This window comes from Spea bombifrons, chromosome 4 (genome assembly GCF_027358695.1).
Source record: "Spea bombifrons isolate aSpeBom1 chromosome 4, aSpeBom1.2.pri, whole genome shotgun sequence".
Taxonomy (NCBI): domain Eukaryota; kingdom Metazoa; phylum Chordata; class Amphibia; order Anura; family Pelobatidae; genus Spea; species Spea bombifrons.
The window spans coordinates 22,859,060-22,877,925 of NC_071090.1; positions in this window are offsets into that span (position 1 = coordinate 22,859,060).

Genomic DNA, 18,866 nt, shown 5'->3' on the forward strand with positions numbered 1-18,866 from the left:
ATATGCCACTCCCCCTCCCTAGACTTACCAATGCACCCCCAGACTCCTTGTGTCTAGCGGAGCCGGCAAGTGAACTTCTGCGTGAAGCGCGTAGACAACCTCCGCTGCCGTTAGGTTATGTCACGCCAGTGCTCCACCATAGAAGCCCCAGCGGAAATGCCGGCAGTGGAGGTTGTCTATGTGCACAGCTGCCGCAGAGGAGGATCCAGGTCCCCTACAGTGCGCTAAACCCTGATTATAGGCCACACCCCCTCTCTAAAGACTTAAAGTGGGGGGGGTGCGGCCTATATTCAGGCCAATACACTATATATATATATTTAGGGGACATTGTTTTTTGGTTGCCAAATGTTGTTTTTGGGCTCCTATAGCCATATCTCCTCCCCTTTTTACCCTACAACATTCTTTCTCTTACTAATTTCTCTCTTTCCCCTCTTGTGTTGTCCTTGTAACATCACAAGCCCTCTCTTAGCCACCGTCTAAAGCCAAGCAGTAACCTACCCCATGTTCATTTCATTTATACAATAGATAATGTAGGAGGTGCACTTTGTAATAGCAATAATAGGTGTAACCACACATACTGAATATGCAAAAAATGAAAAATACTAAATATAATATCAGTTCAGTAAAAAAAAAACATGGTAGTACAGATAAACGGCACTACATAGTGATAAATAATCGTGTCAGAGTAGCGGACAGCAAAAGGTGAGATCCCCAACATTTCGGCAGATAGCCTTTATCAATGGCGATCTTCCTGGTGTGGTGTTATGTGGAAACAGTGAGTGTATTTCTGAAATCGCAAAAATGGAAAAATGGAAAAAACAAGATGGCCGCCGCCAGATGTCGCGACCGTGATGCGTTCCATACGCACATGGCACACTCTTTATTTGCCTCATGCTAGTACTGCACAAACAACCCTTAAGTGATCAGACTACTAGCTTTGACTCTGATTTTGCTGATCTTGGTACTCCTGACCCCCGACTAGTCTCCTGGATATTGATTTTGGATCATGAGATATATATGCAGTATATATATAGATATATATATATGTGTGTGTGTGTTTAGCATCCTATCCTACTTTCTGTCTCTGTATGATTCTTGGTCCCTAACACATACTTACTCACAAACTCTCTTTAACACCCACCCACTGTACCACCGTACACTTACATACGCACACTTTCTTTCTCCTGCTACTCTGAGGTGCCACTAGCCCTAGGCACGCCACTGACACTACAACACCATATGCTGACACACAAACTCATGATAGCATCATAAATTGACACCCACACATATGCCAAAACCAAATACTAACACATACATTCATTCTAACACCATACCGTAACAGACACATATGCTATCATATGCTCGCAAACATTAACAACTAACAGTAAAATTCACACACATGCTAACACCATACATCAATACACACTCTCTAACACATACAGTAAAAACACTATACGCACACACACATGTTAACACCACACTATATATATATATGCACACATTATCCAACACCATACACTAACACACACCCACTGACTCTAACTCTCTCTATATATATATAGATATATATACATTGTGAAAATGTTTGACTTTGTTGGCTTCAATTTTGTTCTCTTCTTTTAGAATCAGTTTTACATTGAAGAATTTTGCCATGTTTTATGTTTATCTATAACAAGTAGCCATGGAAGGAAGGAGGCATGTGTTTAGAGGAAATTGCAAACTATGTTTGTTTATCAACTATTATTGCGTGTGTAACAAACCAAGTCCGAACATGTTTACTGTTTGCATTTTGAACCAAAATCCTTACGTACCCCAACAAACACATACAAAGTTAATTCCTCTTTTTTTTTTAACTATTGTTGTAACATGTAACGTACAGCAATGGGTATTGAAATTAGCAATAAAACATTAACTTTCACTCAAAGGCGATGTGAAATATTAAAAAATGATTTAAAAAGGTTGTTAAAAGTTCTGGATTGGAAAACTGTTTGCCATCGCCTCATTGTTTTTTGGGATAAATGCACACAATACCGTTCTATAAAAATCATATTTATAAACTAGTTTCCCCATACAAACCTTAAAATTTCATTTCCTGTGAATAAGCAAATAGGGCAAGAATATTAACTACAGAGTTAGAGTGCAAGGTTTTAACATCAGATGTTGGCACACTTGTTTATTCAAAAGGGATACAACTTTAATTACGCAAAATAATGAGACAAAGAAGACATGTTTAAACCCAACCCAGTGGCTCATCATCATGGCTGACAATATATAAATATATATATATATATATATATATATATATATATATATTAGCAATTTAAAGATAAAAGTGATGGTTTTTTTTAATCAGAAGATGCTACTTGCCCGGTGTGTCCATTCCTATGTTCCATGGGTAATAGACTGTGGGGACAGCTGGTTTATTGTGTTTTGGTCTGGAGATTTCTCTGAAGTCTCCGCCATTGCACCTCAATTTTGTTATATTCATCTGAATGTTTACATATGGCGTACACAATATTTTATTATATTATATAATATTATATTATTTGTTCACTATTAACACTGGAAGGGAGGGAGACAAACATCCTAGACAAACCTGTTTTGGTTCTATGGATCAGGATGGACCTGGGTTCCCCTTGCTATTTCTGGCTCAAATACTGTGCCATACCTACTTTCCCACAGACTGATTGCTACTTATCTGTTCTGGATTCAATAACGTACAGATAAGTTGAGCTTAAACTGAAGTGTCACATTGTGTTTTAGGACCCTGAAGTTCTAAAATGAGATGCTAAATAACAAATATATACACATTGTACTAAGCTTTTAATAGGTTCTGCTTGCATTTCTCTTTAATGAGGTAAAAGCAAAATGAGTCCTGTTATTGTAGTGCACATTTGAACAAAATAATAAGATGCAACAGATAAGTATACTTGCAATGAAACAGGGCAAACAGATTTTGGCAAGCGTCCGGTTTGATAGTTCTGGTGGCGGTTTGTTAAAAAGTCCTTTTCTTGTACATGTTGACTTAGCTGTGACAAATGGGAAGTATACCAGTGGGAAAAGCCCTGTAGATGTCCAGTGTAAGACCTATTTAATTAAATCAAACATCTTTACTTTACTGGTGTTAGTGGGTGAATGTATGCAGAACTATGTTTACCGTCACAGCACTCGGTATTTTATCTGCTTCTGTGTGTATTCACGCCGATGCTAAACCATGTGGTGTAAGAGCCATTGAATGTGGGTGGTTTGATCCTAAGTGCAAACTTTAATTTCCCATTCTGCTGCCTGCCAATGCAAAGTTTAAACAAACAGAAGTGTGCGTAAAGGCTAAAACAGTCATATTAGAGGAAAAAGCCAGAAGCGTGGGGAAAATGTTAACATCGGAAAACATTTAACACTGTATGTGGTTAATGCAGAAATAAAGAAATAATTTGAGTGAAACAGAGCTTCTCACACTTGAATATTTCGACATGTGTCTAACGCACCACAGAGGTAGGATAGATCTAACTCCTTCAACTAGGCTTTCAAATAGTTTGTTCATTTCACACAATCTGTGAGTTTATAGAGATTTTCTTAACTAATATTGTTCTAAAACATCTCGGTGAAGTGAGTTGCCGCAAAAGCATATGACATGCATATGGAGCAGACGGGGATAGACCATGGCAAGGATATCCAGCTGGTCCTTAAAGGTGCTGTAGCATTACAAACACTCATTTTGGTAATGTTGATGTTCAAGGACCAGAAACTTTCAATTACACGTCATGTGACAAATCAGGCAGATTGTTGCCGTAAAAACTGTAGAGGCCTTTTTGGTTTTAAAAGAAGTTATTTTGTGAATAACCTTTAGATAACGTCGCTTTGGGGTCAATAGTTCTATTGCACACAGTTGTGTGAAAAAGAAAGTACACTCTCTTTGAATTCTAAGGTTATACATATCAGGGCATAATAACAATCATCTTTTCAGGTGAAAAACAACACATGACATATTACATGGTCTCAGGGTTTACAGCAGAAAATAGCTATAGATATTTTATTCACACAAATATACTTGTAACATTTTTGGGGTAGCACATCGGCCATATAATAAAAATTTAGGACATGGAACTCGCCAAGGTACTCCCAGGTCATTAATTTAGAAGAGGGCCCTCTAATGCTGGTAATGTTCCTAGTGAATAAGTACGTTAACTGCGAAACGCGACTAGACTTTATCCTTTTTCCTGCACTTCAGGTCGCTGTGTGTTGTTGATTGTTTTCCACTCCAAGGACTGCAATACATTTATTTTGATTATTTTGAGGATGAATATCCTCTTGTGTTTCCCAGTGTCGGCTGCCGCATGCGTTGGGTTTGTTATTTACTAAAATTGACTGCTGCTTATTATTATTTATTTTTGTATTTATTTGTAAAGCACCATCATATTCTGCAGCAATGTAAGCAGCACATAAAAAAATGGGGAATAACATAATGATTTTCACTTACAAAAAAAGAAGGTAAGGAGGGTCCTGCTCAAACAAGCTTACAGTCTAGAAGGAGTCAGGGTATATTACACAGTTTTATTTTATTTTTTGTTTCTGAAGAATGCATATTAAAATACTCACAAAGTTCTTTAAAATGCATTTTTCTTCAGCAGGGCTGTCAGGGACAGTAAACAGTCCCTTTAAGTTACTTTGTCTATTTATGGTCTATAAACACTGATATGGACAAAGTTGCCCATTGTGTGTTTTCCCGTATTAATACCAAATGTCTTACACAAGTTAGTTGGAATCACATACACAACTTCATTCTGAGGCCATAACCATTTAAATGTATACACATTCCTTAGTTGTATTGACTTAAGTCCAGGATACCACATGTTCCCGGAATGTGGTTTCCTAGGATGATGTTACACAGGACACATAGTCACTTTCTTGCAGTGTTCTGTGTCATCCTATTCTCTTAATCAACACTGATGATCAATATCTTACAGAAATATTATTCAGAGGCATGGGTGGGGGACTGGGATTTTCAATTAAAATCACCCAAAAGAGATCAATAAAAAAAAATCATACAAGGTCACCCTAGTCTATGGTTTTAGAAGTACGCTTCTATGAACAATTAACACTCTTGGGTCTGCGTGTCATACAAGGCTGAATCAGTTTCACTTCACTTCTTGGGTGTCTTATGCACATATCTTCTCTTTCTTGATTTCAGCCCAGATGGGGCTCTAGGCCTGACCAGGACAGTGCCCCAAACCGACTCCTCTGTGGCTGCCGTCCTCACTGTGGAGTGCTATGATATGATGTCATATCCTGGCGCTCCATGCCTTAGATGTGTGCCTAAGGCTTTTATTACACTCTATGGAGGCCATTGTGTAAATGGGGCAGCTCAGGAGTTCACAACGATCTTGTGTGATTTTTATTTTTTATAACTGGCACATTAAGCAGTAGCAGACAGGGGACCTGATCACCCAAGACAGCAATCTGACATTGGTTTTGTGGTGGGGGAATGCCGCCCCCCTGGACCTGCCCCCACTAGCGTAGGCCGAATATACCGTATCTACTTAGGCAAGCATCACCAGTACCTTGTCTCTTCCTTTGATATACATTGAATTGAATACCAGGAGAAACCATGTTTTACTAGCAATAAGGCCATCAATAGAGGCAGCATATTGTAATTAGTGTATATATATTTGTACTCCTCTTGTACCTTGTCCCTGACATGGATAAGTATATGAAGTCAAATACTCAAAAAAAAAAAGTGTCTACTTGGTGTCTATTTCTCTTTCTGTTGTGGAAGCGACTGGTGTCAAATGCAAAAAGCAACTATTGTTTAATTTGTTATGTTTTCACCCAGAAAGGACATCGGCTGAATAACAGGCGCTCCATGCCTTTACTCTTAGTAGAGTTTGTGGATTTGGTTTCTATGATGATGTCCTAAAACACAATGTGACACTTCAGTTTAAGCTCAACTTATCTGTACGTTATTGAATCCAGAACAGATAAGTAGCAATCAGTCTGTGGGAAAGTAGGTATGGCACAGTATTTGAGCCAGTCCAGAAATATACTCAATGATCCTGAAGGATTGTGTGCTACAATGGGACAATCTCTACTGTCACCTCTGGAATTACTCTGCAGCTCAGCTCCTTTGTTCTATATCGTCTATCAAGTACACGTTATGTGCCAACATCCATTAGTGTCATTGTTTTGATTTGAGTCCACCTTATCTAGCTAGAGCGCATGCATTTAAAGTGACTGGTCCTCTCCTCACCCAATTTCATTTGCACATTGGCTTTTTCTGCGCAAATGTTCTTACCTTTCTACTGCAGAGAACAACAATATGGAAATATTGGTTTAAAAATGTGGACGCATGAGGTTATAAAGGAATACAGATACATAGTTTGAGATTATCGCACTTTGTAAACTGAAAAAAACTCTAACATGAGGTTAAAATGGACCTTGAGAGATGATTTATTTGGGCAACAATAATAATTAACAATAATATTATATAATTGTTTATATAGAAGAGAACAAAATTGGACACAATTTATTACAGCTTTCTATATTGTTTTTGATGACTTTATGTAACCAAAATTGATGTTTTTATCACTGTGAAGCTATTCCAAAAGGTATCAAAAGTGGCTTAGCAATTTTCTGCACTGAAATTATTTTTTCTTCCTCCTCAAACCTCCTATAAAGGCTGCCTTACAAGTGACAATAATGAATAGATTAAAGGGGGACTCCCAGCAAATCCTTTTACTAATATTAGAGTAAAGCTTTGAAACTAAATTGTGCTGATTTTGAGAACAGTTCTAGTTTTTGCATAATAGATTGCAGCTGCATATTGGCCATTTGTGTGTTCTCTACCTCTGTTATCTTAGCCCAAACTCTAGAACTCCTTATCCTTTACTCCTTATCTTAGTGCTTGTGGCAAATAATTGAATGGCTCAGTCCTAATCACTCTGTTCAGTATGACGGTTTAAGCAGAACACTCGTTTTGGAGGTAAAGAAAGTTTATTGGAACAAAATGAGATTAAACGATACTAACCAACAGTCCTGTGTACAGTGCTATATTTTATGCTCAAGGAGATATTTTTTATGGGACTTCAGAGTGCAATATCTAATATGAGAAATAATTATGCAGAATCTGAGAACTGGAATTTAAGCTGCTGCCGTAGTATACACACAAGGTAGCTTTTAACATGTAAATATAATCATATAGGTTTATTTAAGTTACTGAACTATAAAGTGCAGATTTAGAAAAGTAAAGATAAAAGATAAAGGTCAAATTAAGGAGCTTTGGGCCCTGGAGCAATTATACAGGAAGTACCTTCTCTGGATTTCCTGCGTTTAGCATTCTTTCCCACCTCCCTTTCTAACTCCTTTGCAGACTTTTTTCTTCTGTTCCATTTTTTCCTCTTTCTTTCATCACTTTTTTCTATCTTCTTTCCCTTTTTCTTTTATCTTGCTTTTTACCCTTTCACATTTTACATCCATTTTCTAACTTCTATCCTACATATACACATACACACATGCATCCATATACTCATACATAATCACACACACAAACGCAATACATAATATCACAAAGCAGAGACCCGCTACAGGCAGGAAAATAGCAGAAAGCTGGAGCAAGGACTCTGACCTATCCACCCGACCGCTGCCATAGCGGCCCAGTCGGGCTGCTGAGCCTTCTGTGACACAACATAGAAGCGTGTGCACCTGGGTGATGGCAGTCGTGACAATATACACACATACATAAACACACACTCATTTCCTCCTGTATGTTTCTTGTGCTCTACATCTCTTTCACTGAGTGGTGATCCAATCGGGTCCAGTGAACTGCGCCAATCGTTCCCCCTTACTGACATTGTGTGCTAAGAAGTGACGCCATTTCCGATGAAGGAGGATGGTTGCCGGGTACCGGATCTGATCGAACTGCAGCTTCATGGGGACAGGTGAGAAGAATGGGCTAGTCAGAAAGCCAGGGTCATGGAGCAATTTCTCCGAGTACTGCACCTTTAATCCAGCCCTGATTTAAAGTTTGTGAACAAGAGAACAATATTTTGTTTTTGTTTAGGAACTAAAAATCTTATTCCAACCATATATATATAGCGTATATACTACATTGTACAACAATATGTAAGGAGTGATTTTCTCTGGCTTGTATCTCGGAGGCTTTAATAAAGCAGGTATAAGCTTGCTTGACCATGAAATCCCACTGGTTTCAATTAGAATGTTTTGTTTAATAAATCTGGCAGGGGTGTTTCAGGCCAATTTTGCAGCCAAAAGACCCTGATAAATGAAAGCCTTATCATGTATAATACTTTTGCTTGTCACTTTTGATGTTATTTTGAAATTGTTAAACAATTCGGCAATGCATTTCTCCCTCCATAAACACTTAGATCGGGCCAAAGCAAACATTGGATTGTAGACAGATACATAATGAAACAATTTTTTCCTGGTCACCCAGAGGCTAATCTAGCCAAAATCTCTAAGGCTAAAACACAAAAAAATGTCATGGATCCTTGATGAAAAGATGATGTTTAATACTCTTAATAAACGCCAAGTGAAATCTACATTGAATAATTGTTTTTCAGCATTTTTAATTTTGAATTCGAGAATTCATTTAATTTATAAAAATATGAATCGGTTCAATAAATCACTATTGATTCCGAAATCCACAGACAATAATGTTTTATTGAGTTACACAAATGGTTCAGAATATTGCAAAGTTAAGAAGAAGCCAAGCTGATCGACTGTGATGGTCAAGGAATCTACTTTCATCAACTATGAAAAACACAACTCTGCCCTTCTTCCAAATAAAGCTTGTTGGGTTTGGCTGAACATAATAGATAGTGATATGTTCAAGTCTCCCACAAACACTGGGTTATTTGAATGTATTTTTGCAATATTGGCTATGAATTTCCAGGCAGCTTGCTTTAAGTTTTCTTGACACTTGTTAGAGCAGCCTAGTTTGAGGCAGCAGGGAATCAGCTTTGTCTGACTAGCCAAAAATGGTAGCCATAATGGTAATATGGTATGCATGAGGTGCATTATGGGTTAAATCAAAGTAATAATAATGTTAACAATCATTTCTGGGTTATATATCATGCTAATGAACCACCTGCTTAAGAAAATGTGATTCTGCGCTGGGGTAGTGCATTTCTGAGTAAACCTCCTTTATGTTTGCTTTATACATAAAGAATATAAAAAATCCTGCAAATAATTTAGATACAAGCCACATGGCGCAGGTGCATACATTTTAATATCTGATTGAAGATGCTGTCTGTAGTGCTTAAAAAATGTTTTATGAGTTTATTGTTTAAATCTAAAAGATAACTGGTAAAGTAGCCTAATTTAAGCAATTAATGAGCTAAAATCCTTATAAAACTTTTGTGTTGGATTAAATAAATCCAGTTAATTTAATGAACCCATTTAAGAAATAAAACACTCTGGCATTATTTATCACAGTTTCAAGGCCTAAGAAAAATAGGCTAAATTTTGTTTATTTGTCAAATAAGAAATCCCCACTGATTTCAAAGTGGATGTTTTTCTTAATAAATGCAAAACTGTTTCTTCGCACAGTTTGACAATGAAAGACTGTAACAAATGTAACAAACATTTTTGCATTTGGTAGAATTTTCTAACTTGTTCAGTAATATATAACATTTGAAATGTACTCGTTCTTGGCATTTTGCTTTGCTTTCTTTCCCTGCAAACAAAATTCCATTCAAAGAGAGACTTTATTATTTCATGGGCTTCTTCTAAAAACACCACGATCCTTGTTAATTTCCTTTCTGTGCCCAAACTACCTAAAGCCCAAAGATAGTCACTGTCTTCTTTGACTCCATAGTATGTTGCCATGGCCTGCCTGAACGGATGGTTTCCAATCAGCAATTCGCAATTTCACTTCTTGGTTCTGGGGAACTCACAATTAGGAAAAATGCTATTATACACAAATGTATTTGTGAACTGAAGGATTTTACGATACCCGCATATGTTGATGATTTATTATGGGAGGTGTCGTAGCCGAGGGTCTCCAAGCCCAATATATTGATGAAGTTGGATAGGTTTGCTCTTCATCCAGTTTTTTAAAAAACAGGCATCATCAGTCTTTTCATTCTGGAATCTGTCTCTGCTTATCTTAGAGATAGATTAGATTGTGCTTGGAGAGACTGATGTAAGTGTGAATTTTACTGTTTACAGAAGACAAGAGTCTTTACTAGACTTGGGGGGGCGGCCAACTCTTTGTTTTCGTCTTCGTGTTTGTGGGGTAAAAAATCTTTGTATTCCGCGAATATTCTCATGTTCCTGTGTTCGGTTCTTCGTTTTTTGTAGAAGGGGTTAACACAGGGTTAACGCGGTACAGACTACGCAGCAGCTTTTGCGCCAGTATTTTAAATGTCCGTTCGAGTAATAGAGTCGCTCGGACAGACTTTTAAAATCCTGATGCAGCAACTTGGCCGGCAGAGACTACTGGTCTCCCTGCTTCAACAGTTAAAGGTCCGTACAAGTGACTTTATTGGTCAGATCACTTTAAGTCCTTCTACACCTATAATGACTGTAATTTATATTTTTCATATAATTATGTTATACTGCTCCCTAGGGTGTCTGACATAGTCTGCATGCTACCTCCACAATTCGTACGGACTTTTAACTGTTGGAGCAGGGAGATCAGTGGTCTCTGCCTGCCAAGTTGGTGCCGTGCGTTAAAGGGCCGTGCAAGTGAGCCTATTGGTCGCCTGGAGCTGCCTCCTCTGTCATGAACCAATTGGTTGATGCTAGAGGAGGACCCTGCACGCAACCAATAGAGTCGTTTGCACGGCCCCTTAACCCCTGATGGCGAACCTACGGATTTTTGCTTCCGTCAACCCCTGAGATGCTGCGTAGATAAGGTAGGCTAGATGGGGAAGAGACCAGGGAGATTAGTAGACGAAGACGAACACGAAGATTCTTCGTGTTGTGTGTCTTCGTCTACTTTTTCCCACCGCCATGTTCGTATGCTCTGTATTCGGACTGAACAACGAAAACGCACCCTTCATGTTCGTTTTCATGTTCGCCCGAATACGAATACACAAGTCTAGTCTTTACCCCTATTGTTTTCTACTTTTGACAAAGATCTGAGAGCCTGATGCCACAAAAACATAATGCCATCCAGCCCCTTTTGGCTTTGGAGTTTAATGTCTACACTCCACATAAGCACTGATAACTTCTGGAGCAATTGAAATCTACAGTTCCTCTTGATCACTGTTGATCCATCAAGCACTAACCAGGACATGGGTTTCATGGGCTCCAGTAATTGGTAGTTGGCAAAGTCACCAGTTGTGCAACACACAAACAATTCATAGTTTCTAGAAGACCTCCTTCCCACACCTCACCTGGTTAGGGTTTCCCATGGATAGTACAATTTTGCACCTAGCCATTTAGGGCATTTCTGGGACCATACTTTGTGGTATGCTCAGTTACTTCCATTCCATCACTTCTCTGATGCAACCTTAGTTGTTGATTTTTTTTTAACCCAGGCATCTGAACCTAAAACCTAGGACCATGTCTATCTTATATTGGTAAAAAAGCTCCCTAACAGACCAACGGTGGGAAAAATATTTATTGTAACACAAAAGTCCTTCATTGCTACTAAATTTTAAGAAAACACAAATTCCTCACTTTCAAGTTATTAGGCCCAGTCCATCAGGCCAATATTTTTCCAAACACTGATCCCAGTTGCTGGAGATGTGGTTCATATTTTCCTGCACGTCTGGGGGGGATTATCCAATGATCAGACCCTTCTGGCAGGGGATCATTACAAATATCTGTTGCCCCTCTTTTGGAAAACCATATATGCACCCCCTTCCAGGGATTGGGTCCTTAAGGTGGATGAGATTAGTGTCATGCAGCTGATTGGGTCTGGCTCAATGCTATGATAGGCACCTCTCCCCTCAGCTTCCTATTTTCTTTCCTACTCTCTTTGTGGTGTCTCGGTTGGAGACTGATCCTCTAGCTTTCTCAGTGCCTCACCTTTTTGTCTAGGGTCAGGAAAAATACATCTACAAGATCCTGGACTCATGTTGGCACCGCTCCACCCTCCAGAATGTGATAGACTAGTAGAGATATGGTCCCAAGGAACATTTCTGGATTGCAGCACATAATGTATATGCTCCTGCCAAAGTGAGAGAATTTCACAGAGCTTTTCCGCACAAGTCCCCTCAACAGTGCCTGGAAGTCATTCTCCAATGGGTAGTAGTGTCAGGATCCTACCTCTGGCCATAGAGTGATCCATGTCCCATAGGATCATCTGGGTCTGTCTCTGCTGTTCTGCAGACAGCTTCCTTGTCATGTCTGCCCTAGAACATGGGCAGATGAGTTGATAATCTTTTGGTTAGGTACATCATTCTGTGTGCAGTGCAATATTTTAGCATCACGGTCAAGTCTGATGTATAGAGCTTAAAAGACTATTTAAATAATGTAGACTGTGTATCTTTACCCATTCTTGCAATCTTTTGGGTTTGCCTTTTTTGTCCATTGTCTTCTTTGTATTTTGACTTTGGTGTGTATTTTAATGTCTGCCCTGAACTTGTGACCTGGTATTTGAACTAAGTTGTTATAGATATTAGACCCATAAGTTATCTCTGATCATGGGCCCCACTGCTGGCCTCAAGCTTGTTACACAAAGGGAATAGTGAATTGGTCAAAACAAGGTGCAAAGGTAGTTTTAAGAGGATCCATCGGGGGGAACTGCAAGAAGAGAAATTAGAGAAATTAGGTGATCCCAAATTGAGAACAGTAAATAGAGGTACATTTTAGAAAGAGGGGGGGAATTGGTTCCAATAAAGAAAAGCGGGGAAACCGAAATATATTAGTTTTGCTTCTCCTTCAAACAAAATTTCCTGTCCCAGGTGACATTTCTCTGATATTTACATTTAAGGCTCATACTGGGTCGATTGGCTCTCAAAAAATAGATCCCAATATCTTTTCATATATAGCGATTTGAAGCCAGAATAACAAAGCTACTTTTGTCCTAGAACAAATGTGCTTTTACATGTCTTGTCTTGCAGCAGTATTTTCAGTGTTCCAGTGAACTATTACATTGTCAAAATGAAATGAAACCCAAAAATATAATATATATTAGAACCTTGAATAACTACATAAAACAGTCTCCTCTCAGGCTATCAAATGTGCAAATTTTATGTATATATACTGGATGCTAGGCAGTTTGCTAATACCAATGTCAAATCAACTGCCAAAAATTCTTTCCCAAGAAGGAAAATTAGATAAAATTAAGATCTGTTCTCCCTGAAAGTAAAAAAAAAATATATATATTTTTTCCCACATTTTTTGGTTTAGGTTATTATTGCTAATGACATCAGCTTTTCATTTTCCAACAAAAATCGTGACTCTTAGGTTTTTGGGATAGCCCATTTTAGACAACATTGTAAGAAGTATAATGCCTTTATTTCTTTACCATTTTATTTTAGGCATTATTAATAATAAGTATTAATAATAACAGCAGATTTAGTCACCCAGCCTTGAACTTCATAGACTTTCTTTCACTTAATTAGTTTATCATTACGTGTATGTTTAAATGTTTAGGATTTTTCTATACTTATTTGACATTTGTGGTGTACACTGTTAAAAAAAACAACTTGGGGTTTATCCACTAAAATGGAAACTAACAGAAGAGTTGCCAGTTCATTTTACTGATTTCACTTTATATTATGAAAGTCCCTAGTGAGTTTCTACTCTAAGTTACATGATTTAGCTATACATTATGCAAGGCCAGTACAGCAATTAATGCAGTAGATGAAACCATAACTTTCACTTTCAAGAGTTTGCATTTATTAGGTTTTCTTTGTTTACATATTACGGTCTTATACACCCCATTTTTAAAATTAGTAGCCACAACATGTATTAAGTTCCTCTTGGTAAGTGTCCTGCTCTTGTCTGAACTTTAGTAGGTTTGATTACAGATACATTGTGCTAGTTATGCTTCATCCACAATATAGAAATGGTGGTAATCGAAACTTGGACAAAAGTGCATCTGTTTCTGAGTACTTATAGTTGGAAGTTTTACCATAAATGCTCCTGACACCACTAATTTCCACAATCCTTGTCACATGCACTAGGAAGACACGTGGCATGGTTACTTGCATGTGTGCATGTATGTTATATAGAGAATGTGTATGTGTGTGGTGGAATGTGTGCATACATTTGTGGGTGAGGGAGAATGCATGTATGCTTATGTGTACGGGGCACAATAACTGGATTCTCTTTGTGAAATAAGATTAGTAAGAAAAGGTTTTAGCCTAAAAATTGAATAAAGAAATTAAATGAAGACATAGCCCTGCAAACTGTTTTTCACCTGGCCTCTCATACCTTAGGGCAGCCCTGCCAGAAAGAGTTAAAGGACATAACTGTAAGCCAGTTAAAGATTGATGTGTTTTACTTTCTTGCATTAGCCATTATTGCAGGACACATTAGCAAGCACAGAGCCTAAACCTAGACAATTCAGTCTAAGATGCTCATACCTCTTATTCTAGGAAATTAACCCTGTGTGTTTTATACTTACGGACGCTTATTAATAGGGTAGTTATACTATTTCATTTCTTTGCAGGGCCACCATCAGCTGGGGAGACAAGGCCTTCCTGATCTGTCACATGCCCCCGCAGTATGCTACCTGTATCGTGGCCCTTGTGGGTTTCGGTGGCTCATCACTGAGGATTGGGGCATAGTTGCCCATTCTGGACTTAGGATCCCGGTGCTGGTATTTTGAGCTTTAGGGTCTAGCGACCCCATTGCCAGGATGGGGCTGGGTGGTTGGAGGACCATAGAGTGGGATGGGACAGGGGGGCCTGTGTTTAGGTTTGCACTGTACCCCAAGATTTCTGATGATGGCTCTGTTTCTTGGGGTACTTTAGCCTAACAAAAAGTGATTAGTCAGTAATTGTGAGTGCTGCTGAGCAATTAAATAAACCTTCACTCAAATATGACAATACTTTTCCTTTTAAAGATAGTTTTGTGAACACTATTGTGTGTTTTGTAGAGCAGTTTTCTTATTTAAAACTACTTGAATGACTTAATTTAGATATAATGTATTAAATCTTGCTAGCAATTATTAATAAGAGATCTCCTATACTGAAAAAACAAAAAGCCTTATAGCTGTGAACATTTAAATGTAAATAGATTTCTCTTCAAGGAACCTTTTGCAGATCAGATTTCTGTGCTAGAGAGTATACCTGAAGGCATCATACTATTACGAGACGTTTCATTAGTCTTTTTACAAATTACCAGTCATTTACACCAGAGGGCAGCACATATATCACAACTTAAAAGGAATACTTTTCTTTAAGAAAGTTTAAATAAGGCAAAGGAAAGAATGTACATTTGCAGCTATTTACCAGTCATAATAATATCCTTTTGGTTCCTCACCCAAATTTATTTCCATAAAAAGAAGCATAAAGACAGATTCCATTTATAGGCCAGCGAGGGTTTTTTTTTAAATACTTTTGCTGTGAACTAATTGTAATATTTTAATATGGAAGTGAATGAGTTATGTTTTTGTTTTAATATATATATTAAAGCGGCATCATAATTCAGGCTAACAAAGTGGCTCTTGTAGCAGCTACTTTGCAATGCACTCAAAAACAATGAAATCATATTTGAATTATTATTTATATATGTATATAACATTACACTGTTAACATGGGAAAACATATTCAAAATTATATGCAACTTTTTTTTTGCAGCCCAAATGCATGAGCACCAAAACGACTAGGTTTATATGTATGTGAGCACACACTCCCTTTTCGTAGTAAACTGCCCCAGGCTTACCTTGCCAGTGATTATCATGGGATTTAGTCTCTATGGGGGCATCTCTAATAGAGATTAATAACTCCAATTTCAAAATCTTAAACATCACCTGGCCCCTAGCAGAAAGTCGGTCTCTGGCAGAATCCTTACCATTCTCTTGGTGCTATTCTAAATTAAAATACTAGGGTACGTGGCTAACCAATGACTTGTCCCAACCTTTTCAGTAAACTTTACTCTCCTCATGGCCAGCCCGAGGAGAGACCTGACCAAGTGGGCCACACTCACTATCTCTTGGGCCAGAAGGATTAACACCCAAAAATGATTGTCCTGCCATGTTTGTTCTTCCTTTTCAAGACCCTTCCTATATGTTTGGCACCCTCCTTTTTACCTCCATCCTTATTTAATCTAGGATTAAATTCCAGACAATCCCCCAAGGCGAGGGGTGGGCTTGTCCTGCCATGTTCCCATACATATTATAGAACCTGTCACTTACTTAGGATCTTGGAATGGTCCCATAGCCCGGCCAAGAAACTTAGTCTGATTTACACCCTCTGACGCATGAGAAGAGGTCACCCCATGTTATCATCCACCCTACAACTATGGCACTCGCGCACTTACAGCCTAATCATATCCTTCCCATCCTTACTCACTCCTGTAAGGGACAATACGACCTTCCTCTCAGCGAAGGATCTTGCCTCTTTTCTACTCTGGCACCATGCTTAAACTACTTGAACAGTTGCTCATGGACACAATCCCCACCCCTTTGGAGAGATTTAAATATTTCCAACTCAGAAAATGTCTCCGTTTTATCCCCCACCAACTAACCAGAAGCCCGACAGCCTTTGAGGGTAGTGAAATCCCTTCCCAACCATGGCATATCTCTCCTCTATAAACTCCTAATCCAGGCCTTGAACCCACACCTTCCCAATTTTGTCAGTAAGTGGAAACTAACCCTAGATGTTTCTTTTGACCCAACAGAGTGGGAAAAATGATCTGTGTTACCCACCAGTGCTCCATAAGCAATAGAATCCAAGAAATGTCATTAACTTCTGGCTCATTTGTTGTGAGACACCCTCGATGGTATATAAATACTTTCTAGACAATTCCTGCTGGATATACAGTGATTTTCCAGGTTCCCTCCTCCATATGTGGTGGCAGTGCCCTAAAACTGATGCATTCTGGACACAAATGCACTCAGTTTTGCCTAACTTTACTGATAGGCCAACACCCTTCACCCTAGGATTCTATTTTATCCACCACAATAACATGTCAATCTCTCAGTGGTCCGGCACCTTTAATCAGTGGCCAAGGACCTGATCCCTCTGCATTGGGACAACCCGTCTCCTCTGTCTTTTAGGGAATTAATTCTCGGGGTAGAGTGCATTTGGGTGCTAGAGGGGCTCGCTTTTACAGCAGAGAGTTTGCAGGAAAAAGTGTCAAATTACGTGGTTCCATTGGCTTGAATATGCAGGTATCCCACAGATTATTATGATATTATTATCAATCACATATATAAAACAGCGTCCAGATGTGCGTTATACACCCTAAACATAAAGTTAGAAAGTCTCACATATGAAGGAGGTTTATGGCAAACGTTGTACAGTATATGCATAAAGGTACAAGGTCTCAATATCAGACTAGGGAAAATGCCCTTTGAAATATAGCTTGTGTCTGGGTGTAAGAATTGGGATGTAGCATTTTATGGGTAGAAAAAAAAGGAATTTCTCCATTTTCGATGAGAGTACTGGATGGTAACGCACTTAAGAACATTATAGAGGGATCAGCAGCCCATTTTAACTAAAAGAGATTATGGGTTCACTTAACATGGGAAAGTGCATACCTTAATTCCATATTTCTTAATTCAAATATATCTTTAATAATCTGAGATTTGTAACAGGACTTGTGAACTTTGGACCATACCTAAATCTGAGGGTTTTGTGTTGAAAAGCAAATCATTGTGATTTGTAAAAAAAACAAAAACAGTTTTACTTGTTTATACACATTGCCTTTTAGCCCTATTTGCAGCACCTGGAACATGTTCAACAGCTAGCATTTTTACACATTAAGAGAGGAAAAGAAAAAAAATCTATGCCCCCAAAAGTGCTGGAATGCTGTACATACGTGGCATAACTATACATTTGGAGCATATATCAAAAATAAAAAGTAATCCAAATAATCCATGATAGATCCCCTTTACTAACACTGTGGAATGTAGACAGAAAGGGAAACATGAATAGATACGATTCCAGAATATTTAACCCTACTTGATAACCCATGTCCGATCTCATCACCAGCTTTCCCACTGTTATCCCCATGAGTCCAGTCTTTTATCTCTGTATGTGCTTTCAATATATCGCTCTTCTCAGTCTCACCTCAGTTATCTGCCCCACTTCCTTTGCTGTTTTTTATTTAGCGGACCAATATCACTTTAACATGAAAGGGGAACGTGCGTTTAAATATCATGCATTCAAACATATAATTTGTAGTCACAATACTTTTACACAAGCTTTGAAAAAAAGGCCATATTCACTTTTTCTTGCAATTAATATTTACTTGTGTGTCATAAGTGACAATGATAATACATGAGGAGGTACAAACACCTAAGGAAAGGACATGTTTGGTAGTTTTTAACAAGTTATGATTTTCAAGGCTGGCCAGATGCCCCCTCCTGATCCTTCACATTCAGGACACATTTATCAGCATCTAAAGAACTTATTAACGGAAGAACATTATATTTACAAGCATTTGATCCTTTTCCGTTTAATGTAATATTCTCCCTTTAAACACCTTCTGTCTTCTATTTTGTGCCCAGTCTCTTCCTTTTCTTTTTAGCTACCTCGCCCCGTGGCAATTTTTCTACCACACCTTTTCTATCTCTTTGTTGTCTCTATGTGTTTACCAAACAGACATATCTTTTGTGCTTTGGCTTCTTTAGGCAACCAAATACTTAACTAGATATTTCTGGAAATGGGAAAGTCTAATCAATAAAAGTTGTATTTATGAGTTGCCATGATTTAAAGAATATGAGCACTCAAGATTTACCAAATATATAAGTTTGACTTAATATGTTTCTAGTTCGGTCATAA